Here is a 24,252-nt window from a genome sequence, read left to right as displayed (position 1 = left end):
GACTAATTGAAGTTCATCCTAAGTATTCCAGGACTGTGTTAAAAAAATTTTCAGGTACCTCAATGAATAATACAAAATTAACTACTTAACTATGCACTATAGAAAACTGTGCCAGGGAGAATTTAATGCCTACTACTGTTGACAATTTTAAGTTGCTTTCTCCTGCAATAGCCAGTCTTGTATTATGCATATGGCATCTAAGTCACTGGTTTGTATAAAAAGGAATCTAATTTACAGAGGCTTCTAAAAGACAAATGGCTTCTGTACATTGGGAAATGCACAGACTTAGACCAAGTGGTGTGAGGAATCTTGAACTGGTAAAGACTTTGCTTAGTGCCCTTCCTATATTTAAGTACACAAGTTCATTGCATGTATGTGTACCTTTTTGCTTCTCACTGGTAAGAGATGGACTATCCATACTATGGAAACATGTTTCAAGAGAGTGCTGGTAAGATTCAATACAGTATGGGGCTCATAATCAAAACTTTAAAATATCCAAAAACCAGCCTAAGTCAGCACTTTGACGTCCTAATAGCAGGGATGTCCAAGTGCCAATAATCAAAACCAACTTTCTGGATGTGCAGCAGCACTTCCAAGATACTATGAGGCTCATAATAATAATAATTTAAAAAAAAATCTACAAAGTGGCCTAAATGTGTACTTGGACGATCAAAAAGCCTGATCATCCAAGTACCCATAACCAAAGCTAGTTTTAGACGTATCTATAATCAGCTTAGATCTTTTCCCTGCCTCTAAACGCATAGAGCGAAAAGAGGCGTTTTTAGAGGAGGGGAAAGGGCGAGAGGTGGGCAGGAGGTGGGCCAACCTAGACATAGTCGTACAGCAGATATAACCAAAGGTTTAGGCAGGTTGCCTAGTTGGCACCTATACGTTTTAACTTAGACCAAGTCAAAACAGGTATATGTGCTGAAAAAGGGGCCGCTGAGATGATCGTGGCTGTGGCTGAGGTTGAGGCGATCAGCTCAGCAGCCCCAGTAACCTGCCTACCCCCTACCACAAAGATCACGGCAGGAGAGATGGATCATCTCTCCTGCCATGATGGCGATCACCCACCCCCCCGAACCACAGCACTTCAGGGTGAGTATGGCGGCAGAGCATCTCTGGGGAGGTGGGGCGATCGCTATCGAGGCAGGAAAGATGAGCCATCTCTCCTGCTGTGATCCACCCCCCCCCCCCCCCGATCGGATCACCTGACCCCTCCTGCCCCGACGCAGCCCGCACCACCCAACATGACATGGGCAGGAGGGAGCCCAACCCCTCCTGCCCCATGACACCCCTACCCCCCATCCCCACTAAGATACAGACAGGAGGGATCCCTGGCCCTCTTGCCCCAATGTAGCCCACCCTCCCACGACTACCCACTTGAACCCCTGATCGGCCCGCTGAACCCCCACCCACCGACCCCACGACACCCCCTGCTAACCCCGTGACTTTACCCCTCACCCCCGACATCCCCCCTTTACCTTAAAAAAAGTTGGACATACGGATGGGTCCCAAGCCCGTCCGGCTGGCAGGCCTGCCATCCTCATAATGGGAGGCCTTAGAGCCTGATTGGCCCAGGTGCCTCAAGCTCCACCCATAGGTGGGGCCTTAGGTGCCTGGGACAACCAGAATTGGCCTAGTTGCCTTAGGCCCCTCCTGTGTGTGGGGTCTTAGGCACATGGGCTGGATTGCACGTTTTGGGGGTTTTTTTTTGAGAATGGACATTTTCTCTTCTTCTACTTTCAGCATTTAAGGCCTAGGCCAAAAGGGGACTTAGACTTTTTTTTTTTTAATTATGCCCCTCAATGCATCTAGAGATCAAAGGGGCATGTTGAAAGGTGTGTTATGGGTGGAAATTGGGCAGGCTTCAACCTGGATATACTGCAGCCATAATCAAAGTTTCTTGGAGGGAACTTAGATGCTGGCGGTTAGACCTGTTTGAGTTGCGTCTAAGTTCCACAAATGTGCCCAAACTGACATGAAGTCCACTGGAGGCTTTAAGGCATGACCACCCCTTACTCCCTCATTGGTCACAACTCCCTCCCACCACCCAAAGAATGAAAACTAAAACAAAAACTCATAGGCTTCCCATCAGCTGAGCTAGTTACAGGGATTCCTGGCAGCTCAGCTGATGGGGATTTCCCCTGCCAGGATCAGCTGAGCTTTGGAGCCCTACACCTCCCCCAACATTCAATAGCATCCTGGACCTTGCCCTGACATCCCCAATATCCCACTGACATGCCCCACAACCCCCTGACTTCCCCGATATCCTGCTGACATCCCAGACCTCCCCCTGACATCCTCCACATCCCCCTGATATCCCTGATATCCTTGAAACTCAGTTAAAAATGTTGTTTAAATGGCATGTTTTTTACTGAGCTTGGGCGCCTGCTGGTGCCTAAAATATTGGTACTGGTTAGAGAATCCAGGCCTAAGTGTAATGCACTAGCTGGCTAACACTTCCATGCCACTCTCCACCCTGAGGGAAAATAGCTGAAAAATTAAGTATTATGTAGTTTAGTGCAAAAAGAAGGCAAATTACTATAAAACCCGTTAATGCAATTGTATGTTAGCCTATTTCTATACATTAACCATGCATTAACGATATAATGCACTTTAGTGAAAGGCCCTGATTTGCTATTCAGCATGTCTAGTTAAATATGCAGGTATTGATATTGAACACCTACAATGCCCAGACCTCTACCATCTCTATCCAGGCTTCACATTCAGACTGCCTAGACTCTATCTGGTTAAGTACCACTGAATATTTACTCTATAGCCAGCTAGTGCAATTTAATAGAAATATTACAGCAGATAAAGGTCAAAGAGCCCATCCAGTCTGCCCATCTGCAGCATCAACTATCTTTTGTGTTCCCTAAGAGATCTCACACATGTTTTCTTGGTTTCAAGAATTGGACAGGAGTTTCTTCTGCCTAGTTATATTGTTTTAAATATCGATCCACTACAATTATAGCAATAAAGTATTTATGTAAACCTAAATAAGAACATAAGCAATGCCTCTGCTGGGTCAGACCTGAGGTCCATCATGCCCAGCAGACCGCTCACGCGGCGGCCCAACAGGTCCAGGACCTGTGCAGAAATCCTCTATTTATACCCCTCTATCCTCTTTTCCAGCAGGAAACCGTCCAATCCTTTCTTAAATCCCAGTACCGTACTCTGCCCTATTACATTCTCTGGAAGCGCATTCCAGGTGTCCACCACACGTTGGGTAAAGAAGAACTTCCTAGCATTTGTTTTGAATCTGTCCCCTTTCAACTTTTCCAGATGCCCTCTTGTTCTTTTATTTTTTGAAAGTGTGAAGAATCTGTCCCTCTCTACTCTCTCTATGCCCTTCATGATCTTATAAGTCTCTATCATATCCCCTCTAAGTCTCCTCTTCTCCAGGGAAAAGAGACCCAGTTTCTCCAATCTCTCAGCATATGGAAGGTTTTCCATCCCTTTTATCAGACGTGTCGCTCTCCTCTGAACCCTCTCGAGTATCGCCATATCCTTCTTAAGGTACGGCGACCAATATTGGACGCAGTATTCCAGATGCGGGCGCACCATCGCCCGATACAACGGCAGAATAACTTCTCTCGTCCTGGTTGTAATACCCTTCTTGATTATACCCAGCATTCTATTCGCTCTCTTAGCGGCCGCTGCGCACTGTGCCGTCGGCTTCATGTCATGTCCACCATTACCCCTAAGTCCCTTTCCTGGGTACTCTCATTCAATAACATCCCTCCCATCATATAGTTGTACCTCAGGTTTCTGCTTCCCACATGCAGTACTTTACATTTCTCAACGTTGAACTTCATCTGCCATCTCGTCGCCCATTCCCCTAGTTTATTCAGGTCCCTTTGTAATTCTTCGCAGTCCTATTTAGTCCGAGCTCCACTGAATAGTTTGGTGTCGTCTGCAAATTTTATTATCTCACACGTCGTCCCTATTTCTAGATCATTTATGAATATATTAAATAGTAGTGGCCCGAGCACCGAGCCCTGCGGAACACCACTTGTGACCCTCTTCCAGTCCGAGTAGTGGCCCTTCACCCCTACCCTCTGTTTCCTACCCGCCAACCAGTTTCTGATCCATCTATGCACATCTCCGTCCACCCCATGGTTCTTCAGTTTCCGGAGTAGACGCTCGTGAGGCACCTTGTCAAAGGCTTTTTGGAAATCTAGGTATACGATGTCTATGGGGTCTCCTTTATCCGTCCGTTTGTTGATTCCTTCGAAGAAGTGCAATAAGTTAGTTAAGCACGATCTCCCCCTGCAGAAACCATGTTGGCTTGGTATCAGAAGTTCATTTCTTTCCAAATGTTCATCGATGTTTTCTTTTATCAGCGCTTCTGCCATTTTCCCCGGAACCGAGGTCAGACTCACAGGTCTGTAGTTTCCCGGGTCACCTCTTGATCCCTTTTTGAAGATGGGCGTGACGTTGGCTATCTTCCAATCCTCTGGTATCACACCTGTTTTCAGGGATAGGTTGCAAACTTGCTGCAGTAGTTCTGCTATCTCCTCCTTTAATTCCTTCAGAACCCTTGGATGGATTCCGTCTGGACCCGGGGATTTGTCAGTTTTTAGTTTTTCTATCTGCCTGCGCACATCTTCAAGGCTCACTTCCACGGATGTTAATTTTTCTGCTTCATTTCCATTGAAGAATTGCTCAGGTTCCGGTAAGTTGGTTGTGTCTTCGTTCGTAAATACAGACGAAAAGAACATGTTAAGTCTTTCTGCGACTTCTTTCTCCTCCTTCACTACCCCCTTCCTGTCTCCATCATCCAGCGGTCCCACCTCCTCCCTAGCTGGCTGTTTCCCTTTAACATATCTGAAGAATGGTTTGAAATTTCGTGCCTCCCTGGCTAGCTTCTCTTCATACTCTCTTTTGGCTTTTCGAACCACTCGGTGACATTCTTTTTGATACTTCCTGTGCTCCATCCAGTTCCCCTCAGTTTTGTCCTTTTTCCATTTCCTGAATGAATTTTTCTTATTGCCTATCGCTTCCTTCACTATTTTAGTCAGCCATACCGGGTCTTTTGTTCGACTCTTTTAAATCCATGTAATAAGCTTTTAAAGCTCACCATCAAAAAGGCACAATAAATTAATTCATAAAGATATAATAAATTAATTTACAATAAGCAAAATAATAAACAATAAGTTTAAGTACATCAAAAACAACAGTACATCATACACAACAGATCATATCCTAATTAATACAGATGTTTAAATCATCAGTAACAGAATAATGATAAATTCAGTAGCCTATAATTTATCAAAAATCTTTAGCAGCTTCTAAAACTTTATACAGTACTTCTTCAGATGCAAACCAATTGATAAATCATTCCATAAAATTAAAGCATCACCCCCCCTGAAAGATTGTTCTTTTGTTTTTCACAGTCTGTATTGCTTCATAGATGGTATAGCTAGAAGAATTCTGCCACATAATCTGAACTGTTTAGTAGGGGAGAAATGAAAGGGCATATGATAAATCCTTTAATTTAATTAAATGGAACTCCTCTGGGTCTAGTCCATACATTACTTTAAAAACAAGACATGTCATCCTAAATTTAGCCCTAAACAACACTAATAACCAGTGAAACTGAATTAAAACCAATAAGATGGGGGGCTTTCACTCTACTGCCTGAGACCAGCCATGCAGCAGCATTCTGTACCATCTGTAAAGCATGCAGACTCTGTCAGAGAAAGCAACAAGAGTCCAATCTTGACATAATCATAGAGTGGAACGCTCTTTTCAACTGGTTAAATAAGGTTCAAGGAGATGTACCATATGCAACAGTAGCAACCTTTAGACAATGGTAGCAATGTGTTTCTCAAGATTAAAGACCATAATTATGACTAGGCTACATTTTGACACAATGAAATTTATAGTACGAGTACTATTATGTGTTCCTGGCTGCACTAATGGAAAGATAACAGGCTCTAAGTCAGGTATTCTATCTTTTCCAAGACCTCAACCTCTCTGACACCCACATACATCCTTATTAACACCCTTCCACCCTCCAAATCTCCCGTTGTACTGACAGCCTTTTTTTTTTTTTTTCAAAAGTCCTACCATGTCTCCAATCTCTCTGGCACCCACTAGGGTTTATTTTTTGTACCTGGTGGGGAGGGTTGCAATGATCCCTAGCTTTTCCTGCCTCATTGACTCCTGGGTTTCATTTTATTCTCAGTCAGTAGTCTCATGGTACTACCACTGGAGATAGATGCAAAATAAGAGTGCACACCCTTTTTTGATCTCTAGGGGTAGTTCTGTGAGACTACTGTTAGGAGTCATGTAATATTGATTTGGTCCTGGAAATCAACAGAGTAGAATTGATTGGGGATTACTCCTTTTCTCTAGCCACAAGGGAAATGCTCAGAAGGTATAGGGCATTAAGTGGGTAGCTTTTTTGAAAAAAAAAAAAAAAAAATGGGATGCAGAAGCAGCATTTGAAACAGGGGTATAAAGTGTTGAGATTGGGGGTGATTTGTTCCCACAGTTATGTATTAATGGCCCAATGTTACCAGGGGAGAAAAGATAATGCTTTCTTACAGCTGAAATTATAGGTCTACGATGAATGCAGCTGCTTTATCAATTCACAAAATAATGAGCTGTTTTGCATGTATTTGCATTTGTACATCTAATTGTTATTTAACTTACACTGTGCTATAAAAATCCAATAGGCATTAAGGGCAAGTAATATACAATTTTGCCATTTAGCATTCATTATATGGCCAAAAATGTGTGTTATTCTCATAAGCCCCAATTCTGTAAACAGCACTGTTATCAGCGGCCGCCTATAAAAAACAGTCACCGCTCATATGCCAGTCACATAATGGTGCGGTTTGCAGAATTGTGGTTATGTGAAAGGTAGGTGCCAGAAATGTAGGCCAGGGTTTAAAAGGCCTATATTTCTGGCACCTACTTTTCACGAGAATTACACCTACAGAGGCACCTTACAATGCCTAATGCCATTTTTGACCTTAACCATACCTACAGTGGTGTTAGGTATCATAAGGTGGATAATGGCAGCCTATTTGGAGGTGCCCTTAGGTGCTCACTTTTTTTATAAATTGAATTTTAATTGGTTTTTAATTGGCACAGACAATTAATGTATCATTTAAACCAATTAGGTTAGGGCACCTATCGCCGCCTAACTTTGGGCACCATTTTTTGAATTAGGTCCTTAATGTATATTGGTAACTAGTCCTAAGTTGGAGATCAAGAACCACTTCTGAATTCCGCATTAAACATTAGAGTAATGGGATAAATGAACATATGTGTACATATATGTACTACTATTACTTACCATTTAGACAGACACAGTCCCTGTTTGACAGAGCTTACAATCTAATCAAAACAGGACAAATAAGGAATTTGGGAATTGTTTGCAGTGGGAATGATTAATACAGACATGGGTACTTTACATACTATAAAGGCAATTCTGTAAGTGCATAAATGCCAAGTACTATTCTGTAAATACGAGCATAACTTATTAATACGTTTTTTACAAGTAAGCATAAACATGAAAGGAATCTGGATAGAGCGTGGTCAGGACTTGTATTTATGCACATAACTTATAGAATTCTGGAATTTGAGATCAAGCGCTTACACTGAGTCTATGGGTGACGAACGTACTCCTGGCTAAATAACAGGCATGTAGTTTTATTGTTACACTACCATGTTTCAATGAAAATAAGACAGTGTCATATTAATTTTAGGCCCAAAAAACGCATTAGGTCTTATTTTCGGAGTATGTATATGATCATCTCTCCCTTCCTCTCCTCCACCCCAATTCTTCCTTTTTCCATTTTTCCCCCCACATGTGCAGCTTCTTTCCTCCCCTCTCTCCCATCCCTCATGCAGCAGAACCCTTGCCCAGCTTCTATTCTTCCCTTCCTCCCATCACTCGTGCAGCAGGACCCTTGCACAGCTTCCCTTCCCTCCCTCCCATCCCTCGTGCAGCAGGACTCTTACCCATCTTCTATCCTTCCCTCCCTCCCTCCTGCAGCAGGCCCCTTACCCATCTTCCCTTGTGCAGCAGAATCCTTGAGCGAGCACCCCCCCCCCGAGCACCCTCCCCCCAAGCACCCACCCAGCCATGCAGCCGAACCCCCATCCTTCCCTCCCTCCCATCCAAACCCCACCGACCACTTCAGCCTTGTCCGCTTGTGAATTCACTCTGCTGTGTTACTAATGACATCATCAGTAACACGGCAGAGTGAATTCAGGGGTGGACAAAACCAAAGCAGCCTGTTTAGAGTGCTGCTGGCCTGACGCTGCTTAGGTAGGTATGTACTAGGGTTCGCTCGCGGTCGGCAGGGTTTGGATGGGAGGGAGGGAAGGATGGGGGTTCGGCTGCATGGCTGGGCAGGTGCTTGGGCGGAGGGTGCTCACTCAAGAGTTCTACTGCACAAGGGAAGGGAGGGAGGGAGGGAAGCGGAACTGCCGGCAAATCCCAGGACTAGGGCTTATTTTGGGGGTAGGGCTTATATTAAGGCCTACCCCGAAAATCCTGCAAGGGCTTATTTTCAGGGTAGGTCTTATTTTTGGGGAAACACAGTAGTATTCTATGAAGAAAAGTAGGTGCCTGTATTCCTTTATAAAATAAGGTCCTATCAGGCACCCTCTGGGTACCTGTTTATTGAGACTCGTCAGTACAGACTTACCTCCATAAAGACTAATATATGAGGGGTTGCTGAAAAGTTCTCAGCCCAACCAAAAAGAGAATGTTGTTGAGCCATAAAACTTAGATGTTATTCCACACTTTTCTTGCACTTTTCATTTCATTTCATATCATTGAAATGTAAAGTGTCAAGAAAAGTGTGGAATAACTTGTAAGTTCCATGGCTCCACATCATTCTCTTCTTGGTTGGGCTGAAAACCTTTCTGTGGCCCCTTGTGGAGAACATTCCCATTCAATAAATTCTGCTCAATCAATAACATAGGGGGTCTTTTACTAAGGAACACAGGCCGATTTAGAATGTGCTAAATGCTAATGCGCCCATTATATTCTATGGATACGCTAGCATTTAGCAAGCGCTAAAATTTAGCGTGCGCTAAATTGGCTAGCGCACCTTAGTAAAAGACCCCCATAGTTTCTACTTGGTCATACATTTGAAAATTAGTCCATATAATAGAAATTAAGACCCAGTAAGTTAATAATTTTCAATAATGGACATCAATGAATATTCAAAATAAAAAATAGCACTTTGTGAAACTCATCTTTTAATTGAGAGGTAGATGACCTACTGTACTGTATTTATGATACTCATGGAAGAACAAAACCAATAGAAAAAATACCAGCTCCAACAGCAATGCCCTGTAAATAAGGCAAATTAATATATTATCTTTAGTGTCAAAAGTGATTGACAAATCTAACAAAATTTAAAAAAGATTGATCTTTGTTTAAATTGAATCTAAAAACATTGAATAAAGCTACAAATATCCTTTCCATTCTATAACCCATATGGAAACTTGACTGTTAAGAATCTAAACCATTAATCTTATTCAAGAAATCATTTAGCTGTTGCAATACCGCTTATTCAATTTTGTAGGAAATGGTAGAATAGATACCAGTCAAAAATTCTCCACCAAATTTGGATCCAGTGATGATTTCTTAAAACAAGATTTAATCAAAACCTATTTTAAAACATCTGCAACTGAAGCTTCAATGAATGAGGCATTAATCACTGTGGCAAATAAACTGCTGAAGATCGCTGCTGCAGCCTTCACTGAATTACAAAAACGATGATCCAATAAACAGGTGGAAGAACTTGCCTCTCCTTGTAACAAGCTGAAAATTAGACCCACAAGCAAAAGATAGCTTCCTACTCACATCTCTATGAAAACTTTTCATTTCCTCAAAACAATCTTCAAAAAAGGATCATTATAAAAATTAAAAAAAAATCTGGAACTTTGATTGTTATCCTGTTGGTATTCTTGTTTGCTCAATAAAATACATTTGACTAAAAAAATCTGGAAAATAAAGGCAAGACAGAGAAGAAAAGGAAAATACATAAATGTCCTGTTTAGAGCAAGTCAGCTTTTGAACTATAGAATAAGACTCCTTTGTCCTTTTACTGTTCTTGAAAAAAAGGCACATTTGAATGAAATCATGACTTAATATTTCTTAAGTTGTGTCAAATAGTTGACTATGTGCCTCATAGTAACTAAGGTACTTTGGGCCGGATTCTATAAATGGCTCTGTCAGCAGCCACCTAAAAATTGGCCAACGATCGCATGTCAATCATGCAGCAGCACTGTTTACAGAATCGGAACTTCATTAAAAGTAGCTGTTGGAAATATAGACTAGGGTTTCAAAGGCCTACATTTCCAGCGCCTAAGCTGCGATAGCGGTTTTAGCGCGTATTGAATTGCCGCACACACTAGACCTTAACACCAGCATTAGTTCTAGCCGCGTAGCGCAGGTTTAGCGCACGCTAAAATCCTGCGTGCGCTAAAAATGCTATCGCAGCTTAGTAAAAGGAGCCCTAAGTTTTTCAAAAATTTCTCATAGTGACATCTAAAGTAATCTCTGTCCCTAAACAGGTGCCATGTTTTAGACGCGATTCTGGCACTTACCCCAGTAGTTGCCTGTACTGCAGCTTAGTAAAAGAGGTGATAAATTAGTTGCTGGTAGGTACAATCTAGGTACCCACTGGCATCTAACTTTCAAAACTGTTTACAGAATTTTGCCCTAAAAACTTATTCTGTGATGGCATTTGGACATTCAGATTTCATTATAAAAATGCCTTGCACCTATAACAAAACACCATTTAAAAGTTATTCCAAACCCAGTTATTGATCCAAAATAAAACCATTTCTGCTATCCTCAATATCTGTTGATTCTATAGTCTTTTGATTTCAGACCAGTATATATGAGTCCATTTAATTGAGACAAAGTCGATGTAACACCATTCCAAGATTGTGTTTGATTTGAATAAGTATTCCTCATTCCATTGGCGTTTCTTGTTGTAAAATAAATTCTTTTAATTTGGGTCATCAAAATGTAAAGTTTTATTTTGATATGTTACTCTCATAACAGCAGGGAAAAAAAGACTACTGAGCTCCTAGCTGTTTTAATTGGGGCCGTAGTTGGAGAAATTGTTTCCTAGTATCAGCAGTTCTCTTTGCGAAATCCGGAACCATTAAAATCCTTGCCTCACTCTATTACTGCTTCTGTACAGACGAGGGTTAACTTGTATATTGTTTTCTGCTGTTGAAAATATTTTTCAGTTTGTATTTTCTTCCATATAATCCTAATAAATTTTATTGAATTAAAAAAATCCTTGCCTCTTTGCAAATTGTAGAATTTCAAATGCTTGTTGAAATCTTAAGACACAAAATATTAGCGGTCTGGGACCAGTCAAGCCATTGGTTTATTTTATAGGGATTCTGTGGGCTCTGTTTTCACTTATTGAATGTGTTTTAAAATGAATAAAGAATATAAAAAGAAAAAAAAATGTTGTGCACCTAACATCACTCTGCATTTCTTCACATTAAAGCTTAACTTCCAAACATTAGTATTGGTGCCTTATGTGAGTGCTTCGTACTGACCTGCACTGGGGCATAGACTCTCTGGAGATATTTCAAGTTCAAGTTCTGTTTATTTGATATACCACAAATAGAATGCTAAGTGGTTTACAAAGTCAAAAAAAGTGTGGGGAAGAGAATCAGCAAGTTATGAAACAAGACATTTTACAGCAAGACAAAACAACACAAAAACATGCACAGAATGGAAATGGAAAGGATGATTTAATTCTGATATAAAGGGAGAGGCTATTCCAGAGCATAAGGGTGACTACACTAAAGCACAACATTCTGGTATTCCTGGCAGAAGGAAGGTTCAATTTGGAGGTGTTATTGTGAGGATCAGGGAGTCCTTATGAGGGGAAAAAGTAATGAGAAGGTTGGCAAGAAGGAGGAGAGGTCAGAAAATTGGATCTGATAGCATAAAATATTGAATTTGTATTGGATTCTGTAAGCTATTGAAAGCCATTGTTCTGTTGAGAGGACGGGATTTACATATTCATATTTCTAATAAACTTAGAGAACGTTGATTGCAATGTCTTATATTTGAATTCTGCATATCTTGGAGGCAGATAAGCCAGCCAAAAGTGAGTTAGAACATCAGGTTTGGGACAGAAGGCATAAAAGATACATAGAGAAGATGGATTTAAAAGGGGTCAATTGAAGCATATTTATCTAAGAGTGAGAAAGGAGAAGGGCACTACTTTAGAGATATGTGAATGGAAAGATAAAGAATTCTATAATAAAGCTGAATATTTTAATTGATTACACTTCTCCCTCCGTATTTGCTGTGATAGGGGATTAACAGACCCGCGAATATAGAAAAACCGTGAATAACTTTTTCATATGTTATTCGCTGTTTTCTATTAAAAACTGTCATGAATATGGTGAAACCGTGAATAACATGGTGGGAGACCTGGCCTGTTCCTGAAGGAGAGGCAAAACACGGTGAAGAAAGTGCTGGGAATCAGCGATTTTCTCCGTAAATGCTTGGAATCAGCTATTTCTCTGTGCAAGCTGATGAAACTGGGGGGAGGAGTCAACAAGCTAAAAACTGTGAATAATCGAAACCGCATATGCTGAAACCGCAAATTCAGAGGGAGAAGTGTAGTGATAAAGAAGTCATCTATGTGTTTTGGCTCCTTGGAGGCACCAGAATGATAGAATCTTTCAGAGCAGACAGGTTGTACAATTGTTAGAAATATTTGGTTTCTTTGTAATTGATTTGAGTCTCCTGATGCAGGCTGAAAAGTAAAACACAGCTGTGTCAAGTCATCTTGAAATCATTTCAATAAAGGTCCTTTCTGCACCTTATGGTTATCTCCACTGTGTTCCTGTATATGGCATTCTGTGCCATACTTTGTATTGTTATTTGAATATTTTTGCTGCTGTAACTGTCTATTGCTTTATGTTGGACATATTCATGCTGTTCACCGCCTTGAGTGAATTCCTTCAAAAAGGTGGTAAATAAATTCTAATAAATAAATAAACCAGGGTCCATGTTCTCTCCCTTCACTTAGAGTCACATGTGACATATATATGCAATGACTGCATGTGGGGACTTGACTTTGGACTATGATGAACAGGGCAGGATTAATTTGTTGAGGGCCCCTAAGCACAGAAGTACACTGGGCCCCCTGCCCCGCCCCACCCCACCATGCGCCCAGGCGGAAACAGAAAGCTGCGTCAGAGGGAAGCTTTGGGCAAGCAGCACCGCTTGCACAATTACAGTTCTCATTGCCTTTCTTACCCGCGTTGCTTGCTTATCTTACTTTCCGTCGATGGGGGGGGCTGCATTGCCGATTGGGGTGGGGCCCGTGTTGCCGATCAAGGGGGGGGGCCCACATTGCCAATCGATGCTGGAGGGGCCCATCGCTGTTTGGAAAAAACAATGTTGATGCCCTCCTTCATCGGGCCTCCCTGGCCATTTCAGGCCCTAGGCACGTGCCTACTTGGCCTATTGGTTAATCCTGCCCTGATGGTGAAACATGCCCTTGTGAGTGCTGCTAGGTCATATATGCCCTGTCCACATTTGATGTCCTCTCTCTATCCCTTTTATAGTCCCCATCCAATCCTTCTGTGATAAGGTGCTAGTGATATGTTTCTGGCCCATCTACCAATCTAACCCAAGTGCACCTATTTTATATACAGTATGGATACAGTTTTAGACGCCAGTTTCCCTTCCATTAATCTAGTGCTCTCTTCCCAATTTTGCCCCTTCAATGTCACTTACCTCTCTTGGGATAGCAGCAGGCCTGTTAAGCCAAATTTGCAGCCCTCCTCATATACACTTGAGTCTCCTCTCTCTCCATGCAAATAATATACTGTATATGCACATACATTTAGGCACAGGATCTGCACCTACATTTTACACATGAGTCCAAAACGGGGGTGCAGAAATGGAAGGGTCATGTCTAGATTGAGGGCATTAATCCAAGTTACACATGCAGTTATAGAATAAGGGTAGATCCGGCTTAATTTAGATGTGAGGATTTACACTCCATTCCTGTTGTAAACGGTTAGGCGTGGTTCCTGGCACTAAGTGCTATTCTATAAATGGCACATAACTTTGAGTACTGTTTGCAGTGATATTCAACCCAGTCCTCAGGAACCATGTAGCCAGTCGAGTTTTCAAAGTCTGTCATCCATATTCATTGAGGATATCCTGAAAACCCAACTGGCCAGGTAGTCTCTGATGACTGGGTTGAATATCACTGGTTTATAGAATAATGCTCAGTGTTGGAGGGGAGGGGGGTGTTAAACACCTTATATGGAATCTAGTCCCTCACTAGCGAAAATCTGCTCATTTCCTCCTGCCATGCCGCCACCTTATGTGAGAAAAAAATGGCAGCAGGGATGCCCACTTCCTCAAGCCATGCCAACCATGCCTCCTGCTGTAGCAAAACAGCAGGAAGGATGCCCACTACCTCCTGCCACCAGAGGTCGCCCGTGCCAAGTGCCCTACCAAACATTCCCTACCGTCCTCCCTTCTCACCCAAAAAAGGCAGGAGGGATGCCCACTCCCTCCTGCCACCAGAGGTCCCCCGATCCCCACTCCACCCCCCTAAATCCCCCATACCTTTCAAGGAAATTGGGAGCAGGAAGGATGCTCCCATCACTCCTCTTCCAAGGCCTGCCTATCCAAAATGGTAGGCCTTCCCCTCCCCTGTGCATCATGTGAGGGAGAGGCCCAAGTGGAGGGGCCTTAGGCCAATTAGGGCCTTAAGCTCCTTCCTCGGTATCCCAGGATACAAGAGGAAGGAATCTAAGGCCCTGATTGGCATGACTGATCATAAAACATATGCCTATTGTTTTGATAGAAAACATTAACATGGAAAGCGCAGTTGGAAGGTAGCTCCCAAATTCAAAACTGACTGATGTAGAGTCAGAAATTTCTTCATTCTAAGTTGCATTCATTTAGATACATCAGGAAACACTGCATCCTTACCTCCAAAAAATGCAACATTCCCAGATCTATAGAACAATTTTAGAATGGCTTCTTTATCTTGAATGAATACAAAGATCACTAGCAAAGTGGCTCTGTCCATGACCTCCACCTGAGATGATTCTAAAATCTCTGAAACATCCATTTCTTCAAGTTCTTTTTCCATTAATTCTCCAGACTTAGGTGAATTACCGTATTTTCGCGGATATAACGCGCACCATTGTAAAACGCGCACAGGGGTATAGCGCGCAGAAACCACGATGATATGTACAAAAACTTTTCTATACCGCGCTCAGGCATATAACGCGCATGCTGCCCGACTCTCCTCTGGCCACCCCGACTCTCCTTTCGCTCTCCCCGACTCTCCTCTGGCCACCCCGACTCTCCTTTCGCCCTCCCCGACTCTCATCTGGTTGCCCCGACTCACCCTGACTTTCGGTGCACTGCCCCGACTCTCCTCTGGTTGCCCCGACTCACCCTGACTTTCGGTGCACTGCCCCGACTCTCCTCTGGTTGCCCCGACTCACTGTTCACCCGCCCTGACTTTCGGTGCACTGCCCCGCCTCTCCGTGCCTGTCCCCCTTGAAGTCCTGAACCCCCTTGAAGGTCTGCCTGTCCCCCCTTGAAGGTCTGCCTGTCCCCCTTGAAGATCTGCCTGTCCCCCCTTGAAGTCCTGTCCCCATCCTGAAAGCCTGATGCCCCCCCTCGACGTCCGATTCTTCTCCCCCCTCGGCAGGACCACTCGCACCCCCACCCCGAAGGACCGCCGACTCCCCGACAATATTGGGCCAGGAGGGAGCCCAAATCCTCCTGGCCACGGCGACCCCCTAACCCCACCCCGCACTACATTACGGGCAGGAGGGATCCCAGGCCCTCCTGCCCTCGACGCAAACCCCCCTCCCCCCCAGCCGACCCGCGACCCCCCTGGCCGACCCCCACGACCCCCCCACCCCCCTTCCCCGTACCTTTGGAAGTTGGCCGGACAGACGGGAGCCAAACCCGCCTGTCCGGCAGGCAGCCAACGAAGGAATGAGGCCGGATTGGCCCATCCGTCCTAAAGCTCCGCCTACTGGTGGGGCCTAAGGCGCGTGGGCCAATCAGAATAGGCCCTGGAGCCTTAGGTCCCACCTGGGGGCGCGGCCTGAGACACATGGTCGGGTTTGGCCCATGTGCCTCAGGCCGCGCCCCCAGGTGGGACCTAAGGCTCCAGGGCCTATTCTGATTGGCCCACGCGCCTTAGGCCCCACCAGTAGGCGGAGCTTTAGGACGGATGGGCCAATCCGGCCTCATTCCTTCGTTGGCTGCCTGCCGGACAGGCGGGTTTGGTTCCCGTCTGTCCGGCCAACTTCCAAAGGTACGGGGAAGGGGGGTGGGGGGGTCGTGGGGGTCGGCCAGGGGGGTCGCGGGTCGGCTGGGGGGGCGGTCGGAGGTTCTTGGGGGGGCGGTCGTTGGAGGGAGGGGGGTTTGCGTCGAGGGCAGGAGGGCCTGGGATCCCTCCTGCCCGTAATGTAGTGCGGGGTGGGGTTAGGGGGTCGCCGTGGCCAGGAGGGTTTGGGCTCCCTTCTGGCCCAACTACACAAAGTACGGGGAAGGCGGGTGGGGGTGTCGTGGGGGTCGGCCAGGGGGGTCGCGGGTCGGCTGGGGGACGGGCGGAGGTTCTTGGGGGGGGGGCGGTCGTTGGGGGGAGGGGGTTTGCGTCGAGGGCAGGAGGGCCTGGGATCCCTCCTGCCCGTAATGTAGTGCGGGGTGGGGTTAGGGGGTCGCCGTGGCCAGGAGGGTTTGGGCTCCCTCCTGGCCCGATATTGTTGGGGAGTCGGCGGTCCTTCGGGGTGAGGGTGCGAGTGGTCCTGCCGGGGGGGGGGATGTATCGGACGTCGGGGAGTCGGCCGGGCAAGAGGGCTTGGGCTCCCTCTTGCTCCGATCGTGGATGCGGGTGCGGGTGGGAGCGCGTGCGAGCGGTCGTTCGGGGTGGGGGTGCGAGCGGTCCTGCTGGGGGGGTGAATCGGGCGTCGGGCGGGGTGGGAACTATGTTTAAAAACTTTTGTATACCGCGCTCAGGCATATAACGCGCGAGGGGTATGCGCGGTACGTAAAATCACGTATAACGCGCGCGTTATATCCGCGAAAATACGGTAATTTAATACAATTTCTTTTTTGGTGGCATTAGTCTTTGGATATTTCAAAACTGAAGTCAAGAAGCAATGAAATAATTCCTTAGGGGATAATAATGAGGAAACTTTAAAATTAAGAAATCTTGAATTAGGGGCCTGTTTTACAAAGCCGTGCAACAACAGCCCCAAAGCCCATAAGATCTCTATGGGCTTCGGGGCTTTTGCCATGTGGCAGCCGCTAGGTTTTGTAAAACAGGCCCTAAGTTTTCTATTTATATTTTCCAAATTTTTTATTTTCCTAACTAGTAAACATTTATCTCTAGCCTGTTGGTTCACTGAGATCAATTTTTCTAAAGAGATCATTCTTACTAAATGTTGAACTTTTTACTCTATAACTTTCATCTGGGTGCAAGAGTTATGGAGGCTCCCCATAATGCCTCCATATTCACAATTCCTGTTTTCACTAGCAGTTTGAGGGTAATTGTAGCAGCTAATTTAGCCGAAACTGCTCCAGCAAATGGTCTGAAATTTGGTAGCTAAAATTTAATGCTACGAAATGCAAGGTCATGCATTTGGGCTGCAAAAGCCCGAGGGAACGATACAGTTTAGGGAGTGAAGAACCTATATGCATGAAAGAAGAGCAGGACTTGGGTGTGATTATATGTGATGATCTTTAGGTGGCCAAACAGGTTGAAAAGGTGACGGCGAAAACTAGAAGGATGCTAGATTGCATAGGGAGAGGTATGGCCAGCAGGAAAAAGGAGGTATTGATGTCCCTGTATAAGACTCTGGTTAGAGCTCATTTAGAATATTGTGTACAATTCTGAAGTCCACACCTTCAAAAAGATATAAAAAAGATGGAGTTGGTCCAGAGCAAGGGTACTAAAATGGCATGTGGTCTTCATTATAAGTCGTATGGGAACATACTTAAAGATCTCAATATGTATACTTTGGAGGAAAGTCGGGAGAGGGGAGATATGATAGAGGTATTTAAATAACTATGTGGTTTCATTTGAAAGGAAGCTCTGGAATGAGAGGGCATAGGATGAAATAAAGAGGTGATAGACTCAGGAGTAATCTAAGGAAATACTTTTTTACAGAAAGGGTGGTAGATGGAAGAGATGGTGGAGACGGAGACTGTCTGAATTCAAGAAAGCATGGTATAGGCATATGAGATCTCTTAGAGAGAGGAAGAGATAATTGTTACTATGGATGGGCAGACTGGATGGGTCATTTGGCTTCTATCTGCCATCATGTTTCTATGCTTCTATGTTTCTTTAGGTTCCTTTACCTCCCCACCACTACCACATACTGCCAGCAGTGCCCTTCCTCTAACCGGGCTAGATTCACTCTATACTCCTGTTGTCTGAAATTCTTCTGGGCACCTCCTGCTGCTATGCTGACAATTCCCATACCATTCCAGGAGGTGGAGGAGTATTTGATTCAACTGGACTCAACAAAACTTTGTTGTCTAAGTCTGACATCTTTCTGTGCCCGACAGCAAATCTACTTCTCTCAGCAGGTATAGCATAGGCTGTTGTTGTTGTTTGTCACTGCACTGTACTTCTCTCAGGCCTCTTGTATATTCGTCTCTCACCTCTTCAATCCGTTCAAAATTCTGCTGCACGACTCATATTTCATGAGAGCCACTATTCTCACATTGCCCCTCTCCTCAAGTCACTTCATTGGTGTCCCATCCATTTCCGAATACAGTTTAAACTCCTCTTGCTGACTTACAAGTACATTCACTGTGAAGCCCCCCCTCGACGTCTCTCCTCACTTATCTTCCCCTATGCACCCCCCTCCCCCGTGATCTCTGCTCATTGGGCAAGCCCCCCTTATCTGTACCCTTCTCTTCCACTGCCAACTCCAGACTCTGTCCTTCTTTCTTGTGGCCTGGAACAGGCTGCCTGAATCATTGCGTCATGCTCCATCCCTGGCAGTGTTCAAATCCAAGCTAAAGGCCCACTTTTTTGGAACTGCTTTCAAATCTTAACTCCCACTCACTGCTCTCAGATACCTAAACCCACTGTATCATTTCCTCTACCATAATCTCCCCAACCCTGTACTGTCCTGTCTAAATTAGATTGTAAACTCTTCTGAGCAGGAACTGTCTATTGTATGTTAAAATGTACAGCGCTGCGTATGCCTTTTCAGGGCTATAGAAATAATAAATAGTAGTAGTAGTAGTAGTCACATTGAGGAGGTTACAGGGGAAGCAGGAAGAAATTCTCTCTGTTTCCCTCTTTGCTTAGGCATTATCAAAACAGGAAAATTCAACAAGGAAATTTGAATTTCTTATAAGTGACCTGGGGAGCCTCCTCTAACCTATCTTACTCTGACGCCATCTTGGTCACCCCTCTTTTACATTTTTTTTTAATGGCTTTGCCTCTTAAGTTAGGCACCAGTAGGGCACCTACCAGTGCCTAACTTAAGGTTTATAGAATATGGGCCTAAATGTTTAAAGCAGGGGTCCCTAAAATCCCTCCTTGAGGACCAAATCCAGTCGGGTTTTCAGGATTTCCCCAATGAATATGCATTGAAAGCAGTGCATGCACACAGATCTCATGCATATTCATTGGGGAAATCTTGAAAACCCGACTGGATTCGGCCCTCAAGGAGGGACTTTGGGGACCCCTGGTTTAAAGTAACTGAATTTGGAAATAATAGCATCAAGAAAGAATATAATGAAGTCACAGTATTTTATTGCCCTTCTGTTTTGGGGAACTTACAATATTTAAGTTATTTCTATGTAATGTCGTTTTTGCAAGATATTCCTGCACTTGTTAAAATACAAAGTGATGAGTTAGCAGACAACTAGTAGATTGTGACCTCTATAAATGTCCTATTTATATTTGCCAATAAGCTTCCTGCCTTCAGTTCTATCTGCAGTAGGTACACACTAATAAATAACTTGGCATGGTTCACCACAACTGGAAAGAACTAGGCTGTCAACATGAACAACAAATCCATATATTTACCTCTGCAAGAGGAAAAAAAAAAGTGGCTTGAAATGTATTATAGGGAACAGTTTGTGATGCATGACTGTAGAACTGACTTGTTAGTCAAAGCAGACCAGTGTTGTCAGTTCTTTTATTTTCCTGAGTAAGCCATTTATCCATGAAAGACAATACATTTTGCTTTTGTAATTCATTAACTACATTTTCACATTTTGCTATCTTCCTTTACTGCCCATGTCTTCCATTATATATATGACAAGGAGCAGATCAAATATATCAATAAGTGTGTAGTTTATTGACAAAGATCAGGCTGCACACGTATCGATACATTTGATGTGCTCTGTATCTTCTACCCATATGAATGCTTGCAGATCATTGCCTCTTATTTTGTGTTTCCATATATGATTACAATTTTTACAGCTTAATTCTCCTACATCTAATGGCAAACTAGTTGGGATATGTATTAAAAATGTTAGTTCATACAAAATTATCATGTCCTTTAACCTGTGAATTTCCCATGCATTAAAAAGTTGTAATGCGCATTTAGAAATTTAACATGAATGTGAACTAAAAAATGAACAAAGCTTATGGAAAAAAATTTAAATTTTCTAAAAACAAATATCATGTCCCTATAAACTAGTACAGTACCCCTAATTTTGGAGGGAATAAATTTTTTTTTCTGCTTTAATGGACATTACCTGAACTCAGTTAAGATTAAGGCAATAAACTGAGTAAGAGCAATATTAAACAAGGCATCAAGGAAACAATTTAATGCATCTACTGTAATCTAGATGTTTTAAATTATTCATATATTCTGAGGTGCTATCTATAAAGCTATACATGTAATATGGTAGTCAATTTAGAAGTGCTATTCATGTTTAAGATATGGATGTGTCAACACATCTACTCTGAAATGTTATCCATTTCCACAACACTATTTTAGAACAGCTATGAAAAAGACTTGTATGCAGCAAAAATGTAGAAACATCCCTATTTACACAAGAGGCATAGTGGGGATATTTGGGGGAGTGGCATGGGCATCATGTGCAGCATTGAGTTCAATTAACATAATGACATGCAGCCAATACAAGAAAAATGTCATTCAGTGATGCTACCTAGCTGAGAAGATAGTTATCAGCTCCACTTCGCTCCTACCATGCTGAAAAAGCATGCAAACTCTTAACGAATACCCCAATTTTAGACAGAAGGAACATTACTAGATAGCATATGTGACCCCCCCCCCCTCCTCCCCCCCAAACAAAATGCCTCCACTATGAAACCAGTGTGGAGGATTTTTCAGATGATCATGGAGGTTTCAGTCTGTGGCTAGCACAGACTGAAGAGAGAGGAGTTGGAGGATCTTTTTACTGTGGGATGGGGGAGTCTCTAAAAGGAAATGCAATAGGAAGTTCAAGGCTTTTGGTTGATCCTTTCTTCTGTCAAAGCCCAAGACCAAAGGAAACTCTTATAGGGATTTGGGAAACTCTCATAGAGATTGGGGAGGAAACTGACAACTGTGTAAATAGTGTAAACTAGAAGGGAATTGGAAGTGACAGGGTGAAATCTTCTAATGGAACCAAAATGTCTGCCTCCCATGTTGAGTAAGCTGTAAATACTTGACTCTAAAGTAGAGAATGACACGGTGGTGGGTTACCCGTGGCTAGCCGCATTTAGCCGCGGGTAACCCGCCGAAACGGGGAAGAAAAAATAGTGGCCTCTGCGGGACGGGGACAAGGCCATTCACCGCCCCGTGGAGCGGTGAATGGACTTGTCCCCGCAGTGAGGCAATCAAGGATCGCGCGGTCCCCGCCATCTCCCTCCCTCCCTCCTTACCGCCAGTTGAATTTCTGTTGGTCCATGCGAAAAAAAAAAAAGCCTCCTTCCTTTTCCCCTGCTCTTACCGCCATGCTCATGCTGCAGCTACTAAAGCCGACAGGAAGTCTTTCCGACGTCAATTCTGACGTCGGAGAGGACATTCTGGGCCAGCCAATCGCTGCCTGGCTGGCCCAGAACGTCCTCTCCGACCTCAGAATTGAGTCGGAAAGACTTCCTGTCGGCTTTAGTAGCTGCAGCATGAGCATGGCGGTAAGAGCAGGGGAAAAGGATGGAGACTTTTTTTTTTTTTTGAGCGGCAGGGAGGCAGCAGGCTGGCTTTGGCTAGGGAGGGAGAAAGGTAGGCAGGCAGAATTTGGGGGTGGGGGTGGGGGTGGGACAAAGTGTGGAAGGCAGTGAGAGGGACATAGGAAGGAGGCACTAGGGGCACTAAAGACATAGGAAGGAGGCACTGGGTGCACTAAAGACAGAAAGGGGCACTAAAGTCATGGGAAGGAGGCACTGGGGGCACTAAAGACAGGAAGGGGCACTAAGGACATGGGAAGGAGGCACTGGGGCACTAAAGACATGGGAAGGAGGCACTGGGGGGCACTAAAGACAGGAAGGGGCACTAAGGACATGGGAAGGAGACACTGGGGGCACTAAAGACATGGGAAGGAGGCACTGGGGGCACTAAAGACAGGAAGGGGCACTAAGGACATGGGAAGGAGGCACTGGGGGCACTAAAGACATGGGGAGGAGGCACTGGGGGCACTAAAGACAGGAAGGAGGCACTAAGGACATGGGAAGGAGGCACTGGGGCACTAAAGACATGGGAAGGAGGCACTGGGGGCACTAAAGACATGGGAAGGAGGCACCGGGGGCACTAAGGACATAGAAAGGAAAGAGGGAGGGAATAGAAAGGGACAATTCTTGGGCCTGAGTGCAGAAAGAAAGAAATGAAAGAAAGGATACACAGACAGAAGGAAACGCAACCAGAGACTCATGAAATCAATCACCAGACAGCAAAGGTAGGAAAAATGATTTTATTTTCAATTTAGTGATCAAAATGTGTCAGTTTTGAGAAGTTATATCTGCTGTCTATATTTTGCACTATATTTGTCTATTTTTCTATAGTTACTGAGGTGACCGAGCTTGCGGAGATGGGGCGGAAACAGGGTTTTAAAATTTTAGTCCTAGTAGTTTGCCGGTCCACAAAATAATTATTTTATTTCTGCCGGTTCACGGGTATAAAAAGGTTGAAAAACACTGATGTAGAGTATGCCGGCTTTCTTTTTCGCCCAGCCGCACGTGTTCAAAAAGCCACGCTTGTGCGGCTGCTCAAGTTGATCAATCTTCTCCTCTCTTGCAACATCCTGTTTACGGTTGCGTCAGAGGAGAATATTGAACAAATGAGCACCCGCACGTGTGGCTGAGCGAAAAAGAAAGCCGGCATACTCTACATCTAAGGTGAGATGGAGGGAGAGAGATGGCGGAACACTGCAATCGGTCGGGTGTCTGCTGTTTTTGTATCACTGCCTGCCTGCGCTCACGTTCCAGATCCTCCTGCATTTTTAGTGAGCACAATTGACCTGATTCAAGCTATAGGTGAACATGGGGGACACGTCATTGCAAGGGAGGACAAATCAATTGATTTATTTGATGTTCTGTTTTTACTACAGGGCAGAGGCACTGAAACAGATTCTCAGTGCAGTAGTAGTAGTGGCAGGACTCTCTTCTGTCTTCATGGTGTTTCGTAGTACTGAGGCTTATATGGATGCTGCGGGGACAGTGACGGGGCGGTGAATGGGATAGCAGTGATGGTGACGGGGCGGTGAAGGGAACGGCAGTGACGGTGCAGAGGATGGTGGGCCGGGGACGGTGCAGTGACGGGGACAGATTTTTTCCCCATGTCATTCTCTACTCTAAAGTGAACTGGAAGTGACTGGGGAAAAATTATTGATGGAATCAAAGAGGGTGTAAATAGTTTAAAGACTGTTCCTGAATCAACTTCAAATAAAGTTCCTGTTTGGTTCACTCATACCTTGAACTGAGCTGTCATCGGAAAAATATGAAGAAAAGTAGAAATTTGCTGGATTAAGTATACAGTATAGCCTTTGATGGAAACTACACCAACTTTGTTGGTTGGACAGATAACTTTTCAGCATCCCTTATATGTTTTATGGCAGTGGTCTCTAACCTTTTGGTAAGTACAAGAAAGCTTTGAGGCCCACCAAAATATTTCAAGCTTACACATACTACTAACTTTGTAAACTGCCTTGTACTGCTTCTTCAGACAGGGTATTAAGCAATAAAAATGAATACTAATATTGATTCTACAACACTTCAAGGATATATTTTAAAAACTTGCTTCAATTTCAATTGT

This window comes from Geotrypetes seraphini, chromosome 6 (genome assembly GCF_902459505.1).
Source record: "Geotrypetes seraphini chromosome 6, aGeoSer1.1, whole genome shotgun sequence".
Lineage (NCBI taxonomy): Eukaryota > Metazoa > Chordata > Amphibia > Gymnophiona > Dermophiidae > Geotrypetes > Geotrypetes seraphini.
Note: the sequence above shows the minus strand (reverse complement) of the source record.